The sequence below is a fragment of the Panthera pardus genome, unplaced genomic scaffold, assembly GCF_024362965.1.
Source record: "Panthera pardus isolate Hobbes unplaced genomic scaffold, ASM2436296v1 HiC_scaffold_1, whole genome shotgun sequence".
Lineage (NCBI taxonomy): Eukaryota > Metazoa > Chordata > Mammalia > Carnivora > Felidae > Panthera > Panthera pardus.
In genome coordinates this window covers 48,010,400-48,019,079 of record NW_026526654.1, presented here as the reverse complement: position 1 = coordinate 48,019,079, position 8,680 = coordinate 48,010,400, and the positions used below count along the sequence as shown (strand labels likewise).

General features: G+C 35.0%; 1 non-coding gene across 1 annotated transcript; it reads left to right on the top strand.

Moving 5' to 3' along the window:
* The first annotated feature begins 454 nt into the window (after positions 1–454).
* LOC128776617 (U6atac minor spliceosomal RNA) lies at positions 455–585 on the top strand. The gene has a single exon (XR_008421785.1). It is a non-coding gene; the product is annotated as a U6atac minor spliceosomal RNA (small nuclear RNA).
* The last annotated feature ends 8,095 nt before the right edge of the window (positions 586–8,680 follow it).

The following is an 8,680-nucleotide window of genomic DNA, read 5'->3' as shown; positions in this document are numbered from 1 at the left end:
CTGAAGTAGGTTTCTTTTTGTTTTCATTGCCATAAATACCATTAGTGTTAATTGGAGATTTACATGTGCATTGAGAGAATAATATACCTCATTATTCTTGAGTAACAGCTACTGACTTTTAAAGGCCATTTAGAATGTATGACAGGAAATAAATAAAAGCATTCCACTTAACTTTTTGAAAGTTATTTTCATATACCAGAAAATGAAACAAAAGGCTTCATGAATATTCCACTGCCATAGTTTTAATTTTATAACTTCCACAACAAAACCTTTAGAATTCCCTTTGTAGCTTAACTAGCTGGGGAATATGTGAAGTAAGTATATCTTAAGTCTGCTTTGTGGTAGGTGACCATGGCTCTGAAGAGTATATCCTATTTACTTTGTTGTTGTTGTTTTAGGTATTTAACCATTAGAAATCCACTGATGTCTCTAGTGTTCAAATAATTAAGATTTTGTGATGTGTAAAGGAGAGAAGGTTATAGCACTCCTGTTGATTGACAAGGATGAAAGAGGCCCTTGGTCCTGACAACATATATATGGGAAAGGCATTGCCACCTACTGTGTGGCATCTAACCATCATTTTTATAGGCAATGAGGATTTAAGAGTGTGCTTATGATGAGCATAGTGTTGTGTATAGAAATATTGAATCACTATATTGTACACCTGAAACTAATATTACACTGTATGTTAACTGGAATTTAATTAAATACTTAAAAATAAACACATAATTAATATTTCTTGAAAGATCACCTTGGGATATTACAATAAAAATAAGTAATTATTGAGCACATATATGACAGTCACTATTTTTTAAGTGCATTTCAAGTACGAACTTACTAATACTCAGCAACCCTGTGAGGTCAGTATCATTATCCCTATCTTATAGGTGACATAATAGAGGCATCAAAAGGTAAGTTAACTTGCCTAAAGTTAACACACATAGTAAGTGGTAGAGTTAGGATTTGAACCCTGGTCACATGGCTTAACAAATGGAGCTTGATGTAGTTATATTGGCTCAAATGAGTTGGCTTTGTCCTAAAATATGAACACACTAGTTAACAAATTAAAACCTTCTAGTTAATCCAACTTATTTTATTTTATTTTATTTTATTTTATTTTATTTTATTTTATTTTATTTTAAGTTTATTAATTTATTTTGAGACAGAGAGAAAGAGTGTGCATGTACATGTTGGGGAAAGGCAGAGAGAGGAGAGAATCCCAAGCAGGCTCTGTGCTGTGCTGTCATTGCAGAGCCTGACGCAAGGCTTGACCTCATGAACTGTGTCCAATTCATTTTTTTTAGGAGTCATGTTAGATAAACTATTTTTATGCATACTTCATAGGATTATTTCAACAGTCACTCATATAGCTTAGGAAAATATTTCTTCCAACCTCACACCATAATCTTCCTGAGAAGTTTTTCCAGGGACAATTTCAAAGCTCTTGTAAGAGCTAACATGTACAGAATGCTTTTCTAAGACAGATGCTATCGTATGCATTTTTTTCATATATTAAATCCAGGAACTACCTTTGAGATACAGTTGCTGTCCTTTTATAGATAATGAAAATGAGGCAGAGAAAGGACAAGTAATGTTCACATGTGAAAAGAATTTGAACAGAGGAAGCCTAATTCCAGAAAGAAGACATGATGTGACTGAAGAAAAGTGGATATTGAGTTCAGTGAGCCTGGATTTAAATCCCACATTATAGCGCCACAGAGGGAGATAGGGAGGGAGAGCATCGTCTTGTAGATAAGTTAAACAGAGTCAAGCCAAAGAAAGTTAGTCTGCTTTTTATTTTTTGTCACGCACAGGCCATTTTATTATGTTTTAATTTTTTTAATGTTTATTCAGTTTTGAGAGACACAGAGAGAGTGTTAGCAGGGGAGGGGCAGAGACAGAGGGAGACACAGAATCTGAAGCTGTCAACACAGAGCCCAATGGAAAGCTTGAACTCTTGAACTGTGAGATCATGACCTGAGCTGAAGTCGGACGCCCAACCGACTGAGCCACCCCAGTGCCCCATGCACAGGCCATGTAAAAAAAAAATGCCAGGGATGAAATAATCCTCCCTACTGCCTTCTGAGGTGGGATGCTCTACCTTCCTTTCATACACTTTTACCAGGACAGACCCTTAATTAATAACATGTTTTGAGCCTTGGTTAATGACATGAAAATAAGATTAGAAACAGGTAGTCTACAGGATTGCTGTAAATGACAAAACAGAAGTGAAATAATTTGTAAACAGAAGGTAGAGTCACTCCAAGATAATAGGAGTCCTTTAATTTGAGGCAAAAATTGTATCACATTTGGCTTCTAAAAGAGGTTTTAGTACTTGGCCAGCTATGTCCCCTTCACATTAACTCACTGCTCACACTCAGAGAGCCTGATCATACAAAGCTCTGGTGAAGGTGGGTGGTGTAAACTCTCGTTCTAAATCTGCCATGCATGCAGGCTTTAGAATGTGACCTATAATTTTCAAACCACAGAATACTGTTTGTGTGTTTTTTTAATGTTTCTTGACTCAAGTTAATTTATAAATAGAAGGAGAAGAAAATATTGGGACCTCAGTACCATCCAGTTGACATAGCACATCCTTCAAGTTTATTAACTATTTGTTTATTAAACAAATAGTATCAAACACCATGTACCAGGCATGCACCAGATTCTGGGAATAATATCTACTATTTTCTTTCTATGACTGCTGAAACAAATTACAACATGCTTAGTGGTTAAACACAGCAAAATATATTATCATATAGCTCTGTAGGTTAGAAGTCTAACATGTTATCATCTGTTAAACCAGATTGCTAGCTGAGCTGCATTCGTTTCTGAGGCACCAGAGGAGAAACCATTTCCTTGCTTTTTCCAGCTTCTAAAGGGTACCCGTATTCCTTGGCTCATGACCACCTTCCATCTTCAAACCAGTAATGCTTGGTCTAGCCTTTCTCACACTGAATCATTTTGACACTGATTCTCCCAACTCCTTCTTTCACTTCTGAGGATATTTGTGAACACATAACTTCCACTCCTTGATATTCCAGAAGTTTCCCTATTTTAGGGTCAGCTGATTGCAAGCATATTTCTGTTTGCAATTTTAACTCCCCTTTGCCATGTAACATACTAGTAGGATCCAGGGATTAGAACATGGACATCTTTGTGGACCATTACTCTGCCTCCTGCATCATCTCTGTTCACACATTACTTTAAGCTTATGGAAGAGAGGTGCTAACTACCTGATTAAGCAAATAAATATATACTTCAGAAACTGTGATTTATGCTATTAATGTTTTATGGTATTAATGAGTGTTTAAATCATGGAGAGGTGATATAGATCATGGAATTTTTTCTTAGCTGGCTACATTTGTCTTGACATTTAGAGGAAGAGTGTATAGTTCAATTAGTGAAAAGAATTAAGGAAGAGATATTTCATAGAACCACATATAAGAGTTTAGAAGTAAGAGAAAACAAGAGAATTGGAGGAACGAAGCAAAAACCAGTGTGCCTGTAGCAAAATGAGCCTTGTAATTCAACTTAAAGCCATTACCAACAGTCTGTTATATTCTACTGGTTGAGATGTTAGGAATAAAACAGGGAAGAAAATTTGGGTTCTTCATTTTCCTCTACCTCCGGGAATGGCTCATGCTCTTTTTAAATCATATATTTGGCTCTGGGTAGTGTAAAAACACTTGCTCAAATGGGTACAGAGAGTGTACTGTTGTTTTGTTTTCAGCTCCCTGAGATATTTAGAATATTTTTAAGCATATCATGCAAGTAAGATCTTCAGTAATTCTGTAGAATTTAAGAGTGTTTCAAATCATTTGTCATTTACTATGCTTATATATGCTTAGTGTTTTTCCCTATTATAATTTGAGTTTTTTTAGATATTAGGATAATAATTCTACCCATATCAGTATTACGGATATGATCTTTTTTTAACAATTGAAACAAATTTAACCTTTCTTTAAACCAGCATAAGGTGAATATTTTCTTATTGTGCTAAAGTTGGCTTATAGGAGGAAAGAAAAGTAACATTATACTTACAGTTAATTTAGTAATCACGTATATTTGCAGTATTAGACAATTGCAAAAGTCTCTGCCATAACATGGCTAAAGGAACTTTGTGGTCTAGTACACCTGTTTCTGAATTTTTCTCATTGGTTGAGTAACCTTATTAAATTAACACAAGTTCTTTTATTTTCAGATTCTGTATCAGAAAAGTGTGATGATAATACTATGGAATGGTGGAATGGGATTATGTATGTGAAGTGATCAATATAATGCTGAACAGAGAATTCTCAATATTTGGTAGTCGTTATGTTTATTATTAAGTAGTTATTATCTGGCCATAACATTCTTGCTAGTATATTTCTATTACTGTACTATTCGTCTCCTTAATAGTAAATGTTAAGAAAGCTAATGAAGAGAGAGAGAAAAAGTAATGCAAAGTAGCTTTCTAACCTTGGTATTTTTGAAGCTTTGTCTGTGACATGATATTGACCGCAGGGCACGTGTTTGGAGCCTTTCTGGGTTTGATGTTTCCCGACCTTCTCTGACATTCTTCTGACCCTCCCAGCAGTTTTTCTCCAGCTCTCTTCAGCATTTCCTCAGCTTCCTGGCTGTGCTTCAACACTCTTGGAAATTTTCCCAGATGATTCATGAAAAATCATGTAGAGTAAGAACCTCAGGGTCACAGACTTAGAAGAGGGGGTTCTGAAGGGCAAAATAAGACTATCCAACAAAAGTTGTTCGTGACTTAACAGAGAAGTTTTAACTAAAAGAAAAATATTATTGTGTTGAGTAGAATAAACATGAGGATTTCATAGAGTCAAATAAATCATCTAAAGACAAGAAAACTGAACTGGGTGGGGGTGATTTCTGTAGTGGGGTTTCTATTTTAACAGTGATTTTTCAGTTTGCATAGTTCATATAAGGTCTCTCCTATACACATGTATGAAGAGAGACTGATATATCCAAAACAAACAGTATCTCTGTAACTCTAATTAGAGGTTCAATAAAATAGCTAGAACAGAAACTAAAGCTCAAAGAAAGATCACAGTTTTAAATCCACACTTTAAGAATATATTTGTCATAGTATGTGTTAATAGAAATAATTTTCAAAATAAATGTTTTAAAACAAAACTTTTCATGGGAAGCAATGTGGCTTGTAAGATAAAAAGAGCTGAAAAGTTAACTAAAATGGTAACTCATTGTGATTAGACAATATCTGTAAGTATATAACACTTATATGTCTCAGCTATTTTTGATGGTACCATTTATGTTGAGCAATATGCCTTTCCTTACCGGACCTGGAAAGTTACCATGATTCTTGTTTGTCAGTATGTGCCAAATGCACTAAAAAAAATCGGAAGTGGAAAATCAGGGCTGACTGCTGATATCCTCTTGGTTCGAGTCTCAAGGCCCTTGAATCTGAAGGCTACTATGCCAGCATTTACCCAAAGTCATGGGAAACTCTGGAGAAACTGACAAGGCCAGTGTCTAAGATCTAGTTTCAGTGGGAGTTCATAAAGTTACAGAGCTCTGATGTGTTGGCACCTACCAGAGAGTTTGCCAGGTACTCCCGAGTCCTATTTCTGATCAGGCAGAATGACATTCCTATCCTTTTTAGTCCAAAAAGTTTTCTCTTTCTCTTTTTCCTTCCTATTATTTATTCTCTAGACTAAGCTTTTATAAAACTTTGAAAACTCCATAGTTCTTTGATATCATGCTAGTTTGATTTTTCAACTTCCAGACAAACATACACTTTAATGAAAGATTTGGACATAACCTAGCTATTGAAAAGCAGTTGGGTATGATAGAAAGTAGATATGTACACATATCTTAACAGTTTTTTTTTTTTTTGAGGTTAAGCATTTGATCTTTAAGGAATTGTTTTTCTCCCTTTGTCTTGCAAGATATCATCATCCTGACCCTAAGTTCACCCATTTAACAAATACTGTGTTTGCTGAGGTCCTTTTATAAGCAAGATTCTGTGTTAAGTGAAGGGTATACAATGGTGATTAAAACAACATGATTGCTGTTATCATGAAAATCACAGTACTGGGAAGGATAGACAGCAAATATTCATGTCATTATCATTTATAAGATAAAAGAACAAAAAGATATGCATGAATTCCACATCAAAACAAACACTAATACTCTATATATGCTCTGAAAGCTAGAAACCTAGACTGCTAGGAACTCCTATAAAAACCCTGCATCAAATGAACAATTACAATGGATAAGTCAGGAAGGAACAGAGTGATGAATTAGACTTCATTCCTCATGTCCAGGAACTGATAGTTTCTGGCTAAGAGGATAAAGCTAGCTTTATGGAGAAGATGACATTTAGAATGAAATTTTAGGATAAGGATGATAAAGAAATATGGTAAAGGGCACTAACTGCCAGGCAGAAAGAATAACCTCCACATCTGACCCTTATTTTGTGCCCTTTTGATTCCAAAACTAATCTGGTGTGTTTACATTTTCCATTATCCCTGGTGCTTGGTGGTGACTGCTCCCTGCCTAGCCTAAAATGTGCTTGGGGTGGAAGATAAAAAGAGCAAAAGACCATTACTTCTATCATTATTTAGTTGAGTGAGATTTTTTTAAAAATCTCCAAATAAATCCTTAAAAATTTAAGAAAATATTAGAAATAACCCACATTTTGGGAGCTAATGACGTTAGAAACAATAATGATCATTATCAAAACTCAATGAAGTTTTACTCAGACTAACTGATACTTGGGAAACCCAGCTCCTGTTTTCTTTGCCCTAACTTAAAGCCTATTTGAGGCACTTTCATTCAGACTTTAATCATTTTTCCCTCTTTCTGTTTTGGTTCTAATTCTTCAAATTAAAGTTGGTACATAGTTAATTTTATTCTTATTATGAAATATATATGTGTATTATATATGCTTTATTCATATTTGATAAATTTATGTATGCATTCTGTCAGAATGTCTGATAAAACTCATAATACATTTCTTACTAAAATGAAAATTAAAAGTTTGGGGAAGAAAAAGAGATTGACAATTAAATGACTTATTCAGGAAGACTTGAGTTCTGTATCCTTACAGCATAGAGTGTACCCATCAGCGAATTTCTGTTACATCTCAGGAATATTCCTATCACAATTGGAAACTTAGCCACTAAAACTTAATTGTTACGATCAAACTGGAAACACAGTATTTAAATAAGTTGTCAAAAATTAGGATTTATGCTCTTTAGATGCTCTCTATTTTAATTACCAAAGTCTCCCTACAGAAGACAATGTATTAATAATAAATAGCTCTTGTATATAAATGTTCATTGATGTGTATGTGTGTGTGCCTGCCTTGTCCCTTGTATTGAAAGGTATCTTGTCTTAAAACAAAAATGCACATGCAATACTACTGTAACTAATAAATCATGTATGAAAAATGTGAAAGATGGCATTATATATCAGTCAGTGCTTCTTTGTATAATTAGATATATTTTCTTCAGTTTCTGCAGACCATCTATGACATTTTTGTTTTAAAAGTTCATTCATAATGTAAATGAATAATGCATTTTCTCATGATGGACACCCTGAACACTAATGTCATGTCACTGATGATGGGGCTGTCACAAATGTGAGAAGAGAAATGATAACTAGAGAAGTTATTTTTTACCCCACCAAATGTTAAGAAAAAAAAATTACTATGCATTAGCATTGGACACTCTGCCCACTTCTATAGTTTATAGGGATCAACTTTCTAGAAAGCCATGGATGCCTTCCATCTGTTGATTTACTCTAGAAAGGAAGAAATTTTAGTTTAGAATAGGAGGAAGAATTTATACCTGGTGAGACACTGGGAGCAAGTAAAGCTCTAACATTTAACTCACTGGAGAATTTCTTTTCTTTTCTTTTCCTTTCTTTTCTTTTCTTTTCTTAAAAATATTTATTTATTTATTTACTTATTTATTTATTTAATGTTTTAAGAGAGAAAGAGAGGGAGAGGGTCAGAGAGAGGGAGACAGAGAGAGAGAATCCAAAGCAGGCTTTGTACTACCAGCTCAGAGCCCTATGCAAGACTTGAACCCAGGAACCCACGAACCCTAGATCATGACCTGAGGCAAAATCAAGAGGCAGACACTTAACTGACTGAGCCACCCATGTGCCATTTATTTATTTATTTATTTATTTATTGTCATTTTTTAATATTTATTTTTGACAGAGATAGAGTGAGCAGAGGAGGTGTGGAGAGAGAGGGAGACAGACAATCCAAACTGGGCTCCATGCAGACAGCGAAGAGCCTGATGTGGACTAGAATTAATAACGAACCATGAGAACATGACCTTAGCCAAAGTCTCATCTCAACCAACTGAACCTCCAAGGTGCCCCTATTTTTTTTTTTTTTATTACTTTAGATAGACAGAGAGAGTGAGCAGGGTAGAGGGATAGGGCGTGGAGAGGGAGGGAGAATCTTAAGTAGGCTCCACACTCAGTGTGGAGACCCATTGCAGGGTTCAGTCTCAGGACCCTGATCTGAGATCATGATCTGAGCAAGAGTTGGAAGCTTAACTGACTGAACCACCCAGGAGTCCTGGGAATTTCTTAATAGAAGGTGTCATTTTAGGATTAAATAACTATTTTAATAAGGAAGACACATTTTTAAATTTGAGTTTATTTGACAATTCTGGGCAAGTCAAGTATTTTA